Raw genomic sequence first — 5052 nt, 5'->3', positions numbered from 1 at the left:
TGCTTGCTGGGTAGGGATGTCAACGGCTCAGATGTAACCTAATATCTGACCTGAATCTGGATCCAATTAGTTGGATATGGTAGTCAAATCTGGATCCAATTAGAAATCAGATTCAGATTCTGTATTAATTTTGCGTCGAAATCCAATTCTGAATCGGGTTAAGTCTAAATATTTGGTTTTAGACTAGTCAGATCCGGATTCAGTTTTATCTTTTCCCATCCGACTATGAATCCTATTAGGTCAGATCCAACTTGGTTTTATATTTTTCCATCCTATTCTGACCCGGTGACATCCCTATAATGCTGGGGGATTAAGTCCCTCGTGTTTGTGATCAGGAATATCGCATCACGTAAGTGTCATCTAGTCTCAAACAAAACCCAATTCTCTCTCTCTCTCTCTCTCTCTCTCTCTCTCTCTCTCTCTAGATGCGTTCCGAATGGTCAATTCGACACTTGGGTCATGTTTCTTGATGAAAAAATGTGAATTTTTAGCTTGAATATTATGAAAATTATAAGCGTTGATATTCAAGCCTTGAAAAAACCTACTCATGTGTCTGAATCGGACAGTCCAAGAGTCCAATCTTATAAAATCAAGATGTAGACTACACCTATACCTATATGCTCAAATTTGAGAATAACATGAAAAAACCTGGTATGCTGTGGGTAGGCACCTCTACTCTTTAAAAAAATGTCAAACCCGCCTAGGGATGGGCAATGGGCCGGGCGGCCTAGTGGGCCAAACTGACCCAGCCCACCATGGGCTGGGTTTGAGTCAAGTTCAGGCCCTGACACATAAGCTACATGGTGGAAACCCGGCTCGTTATATACATGGGTCAGGCCCCTGTTTGCCCACAGGCTACCAGGCCGACCAATTAATTTTTTTAGTTTACCTAATTAGTTGCATTAATTATACCAGAAATAGAAAGATAATTAGATAGGTGCATTAATCTTTCATTTAATTCATTGCTTTTATTATAGTACTTATTTTATGTTCTTCCTTCCAAAATAACATAACAAATAAGTTTGGGCCAAGCTGGACCAACCCGCTGAACATTGGGCCGGGTCATGGGCTGCTCTTCAAACTCGAGCGCGTTAAGAAGCGATCCAAAACTCAGCCCATTATTAAATGAGCTGAGCCATCTCCGTGCCAGCCCAATGCCCATCCCTACACCCGACCCATATAATCAACATTGGGTCAGACTCATCTGAGTAGGTAAACAAAACAAGCTTGAGCCTGATTAAGGTTGACTAATAGTCATATGAGGACTATTTGTATGGTATGTATTATTTTTGTTGATTAATAATTATAAATCCTACATTTAACCAAGTGGGTAACGAGTTTGCCTTGTATTTCAAATCCATATACACAATCATATGTATTGTTTAAATGTAAGTTAATGTCGCTCGAGCTGAGCTAGGCTCGAGCTTGAACTAGCGCCAAGTATGTAGACATCCTTTCAAGCTAACTTGAACTTTTTGAGCATCCTCTCCGTTTGAGCCCAGCTTGTGTGCACCCCTGTGTATGAACTCATCTCGATGAAAAAGATTATTGTTTTTGCATTTAATATGTGGGTTCCTTTGAGGGAAGAGCCAAGATTCTAAATTAGGGTGGGCACAAATGCAAAGTAAAAAAAGATAAAATGATTATTAATAAACTACACAATTCATGACATTAAAAAAATCAAATCTTTAATCCTATAAGCTTCATAAATTATGTATTTATGTTAACTAATAAAAAACCCTAATATTATAACTAAAATCAAATAAAGCAATATTCATGGATTTATGCCTAATGGTAATTAGAAAAAAAACTATAACCATAACTAAACATTTATGTCATTCTAACAAAACCAAGATTCTAAAAACATTATAAATTATGCATTTATGTTAATTAATAAGAAGAACCCTAATATTTTAACCAAAATCAAATAACACAATATTCATTGATTCATGCCTAATAGTAATTAAGAAAACCCTAAAACCATAATTAAATATTTATATTGTTCTAGAAAAATCAAATCAAAACCTAAATTTTTACAAACATCACAATTATGCATTTATGCTAATTGATAAAAAAACTCTTAATATTCTAACTAAAATAAAATCGTGCAATATTCATGGATTCATGCCTAATGGTAATTAAAAAAAAAGACAGAAAATCTTAAATCCAACAAACATAAAAAATTATGCATTTGTGTTAATTAATAAAATAGTTTAATATTCTAATCAAAATCAAATCAAGCAATAGTTATGGATTCATGCTTAATGGTAATTATATAAAAAAAACAAACTTAGAACCACAAACTAACCATTTATGTCATTCTAAGAACACTACATCAAAACCCTTAATCCTAACAAACATCATTAAAATATATGCTAATTAAAAATATCAAAACTTTAAATTAAATAGTTATGTCATTTGACAAACTAAAATAAAAAAATTAAATTCTAATAAAAATCAAATATTTAGGGGTTTGGTAACCAAAACCAAGCATTCATTTCATTAATGAAATCATGCTTACTGGTAATTGAAAAAATAACATAAAAGGAACCTAAAACCCTAATTACATACATATTCATGTCATTTGGAAAAACCCAAATCAACACCCAAAGTCCTAAAAAAAATCATAGATTTAAGCTAATTGAAAAAAAAATAATATTCTAACCAAAGACAAACATTCATTACTGACACCTAATGCTAATTAAAAAAACACAGCAAACCCTAAAACCTCAACTACATAAAAAACTTAAACCCTAACAATACATTATGCCAATTAAAAAAACCATAAAATTAAAACCCTATCAAGCTTATTGAAATAAAAGAAGAATAAGGAGACTCACTATCTCAGCCACTAGGGGTAGGGTTGTGCACCAAAAAAGGCCGCAGGACAGCAGACTAGCAGATCCAATTCTGCAAAGTTGAGTGAGAGAGCCTTAGGGGGTGTGCACCGCTGTTGTGCCATCGGACAGGAGAGAGAGAGAGAAGTCGGAGTCGACGTCGGGGATGTGGAGAGGAGGGGCATGGGTCTGGTCAAGTATTCCAGCTGCAACCTCTTGATGTACCAAAATCTGAAACATGTTAAAATTATAGAAGTGTATATTTTGTAAGTCTCTCCATGTAAGTTTTTATACATGTTTAAATGGAAAAGATCAAAATACAATCGCAACCATGAGAACAGCCATGTGCACTGGGTCGTTTGACCATACAAATGTTATCTAAATAGTTGGTTTTTATAAGAACCAGCACTTGGATAATTTTAATATAACACATGAACAACTCTTTTAAGGCTCTGAAAATCAATGGCTGGCAGTAATTTTAAATCAGAAAAGCTTGTTATTTTTCATCAAGAAATGCAATCCAAGTGTGGATTATTGGCAAATGAATCATGTTGAATACAACTTCATGGTCTAAATTGTGCTTTCTTTTCCTTTATATTAAGCTAATAATGTAAATGAACATTTTAGAGTGTGTTTCATACACTTATTCATCTAGTTAAACAAAAAACAACACAATGTTAACATCCATGCACGCTTATCCCGTTGTTTTGATGGAAAATCGAATGGAATGTGTTGTTTTTAATGTAAATAGCTTAAGCCTTTCCTTCCCATGGTCAAGAAGGGAGTCGAGTAGGGTTGGTGGACCGGGGCAAGGCGGGGCGGGGGACAAGGTCTCTATCCCGGCCCTGTCTCAAAATCCTGCCCTCCATCCCCACATGGGTCTTGATTTTAACCTCCATCCCTGTTTCATGTCCTCCAGCCCCGGTTCAAACGGGGCGAGGCGGGGCAAGACAGAGATTAGAGATGGGGATGGGGCAGGGTGGGGAAAAGTGTAAGTCCATCCTTGCCTCCATCCCCACATGTGTTTTGATTTTAACCTCTATCCCCGCCTCCATCCCCGTTTCATGTCTGGTCCAAACGGGGGGAGGCAGGGCGGGACCTGTTTTCCCTAGGTTCACTGTAATCCTTAGAGTCCAGAGACTCAATATCCAACCAAACATGCAAATGGGTAAAACCATTTTCCTTTTCGCCAATCATCTAATTATTTTATTTATTTATTTTTACTGGGAGAAATTGTCCCAGGCGAAGCGACCTAGCTGTGTTGGCTTAGCCTACCGTACCTACGATCATTGTCCTGTCAGCTTAAAACTCCGAGGGGTAACTTACCCCTTGACTCAGGGAGTTGTCAAGCTTCAACTTACACAGAGGGTGACACCCATGGGATTTGAACCTAGACTGTTCATCAAATGGCCAAGGCCCCCATCCCCATATGCTAAAACCCTTGGGTCTATCTTATTATTTTATCTTTATAGGTTTTGCAGTAGTGAATCTCTAGTTGTTAGTTTATCTTTGTTTTGTAGTTTTCAATTAAAATATCATGTTGGTAAACCTATTTGAAATGGATCGAAGATGATTGGACCCAAATTGGTTTACAGGATTCACTACAGAAACATACAGAAAAATAATTGATCACAAGTCATTTTAACGCCATTGAAGCATACACGCGATACAATTCCACATACGATATAATTAGGGCTGGAAAACAAGCCAAGCTACTCATGTTCAGCTCGCAAAGAGCTCGTTTGAACTCATAAAATAAGCTCGACAAGCTTAATATGAGCAATAGGTACTCGGCTCGACTCGTGCAAGCTTGTTAGGTATTAAAAAATATATTTTAGATATATTTAACATTTTTTATGCAATCTTATTTCTTTATGCTCTAAACCAATAATTTTTCTATAAAACAAGCTAGTTTGAACTCAGCTCATTATGAGCTCAAACTCAGCTTGACTCACCACAAGAATGAGCCAAGCCCACAAGAATGAGCCAAGCTTGAGGACTTGAAGCTCATCTCATTTACCCACCGTACATATAATGAGATTCATCCTATATCGATCCCAGTTGTCGAACCAATGAGAGAAGATCCAGTGATATGCCAAATCACTTTTCATTTGGCATCCCCATCTTACAAGGACCACGAGGGCTTGCATTTTGTAACAACTGTACCAAGTCCAATGTTTGTTTTGACTGTACAAGAGGTGCTCCTTTGCCCAAC

The sequence above is a fragment of the Nuphar pumila genome, chromosome 9 (genome assembly GCF_984573655.1).
Source record: "Nuphar pumila chromosome 9, dmNupPumi1.hap1.1, whole genome shotgun sequence".
Classification (NCBI taxonomy): domain Eukaryota; kingdom Viridiplantae; phylum Streptophyta; class Magnoliopsida; order Nymphaeales; family Nymphaeaceae; genus Nuphar; species Nuphar pumila.
This window is presented reverse-complemented; position numbering follows the sequence as displayed.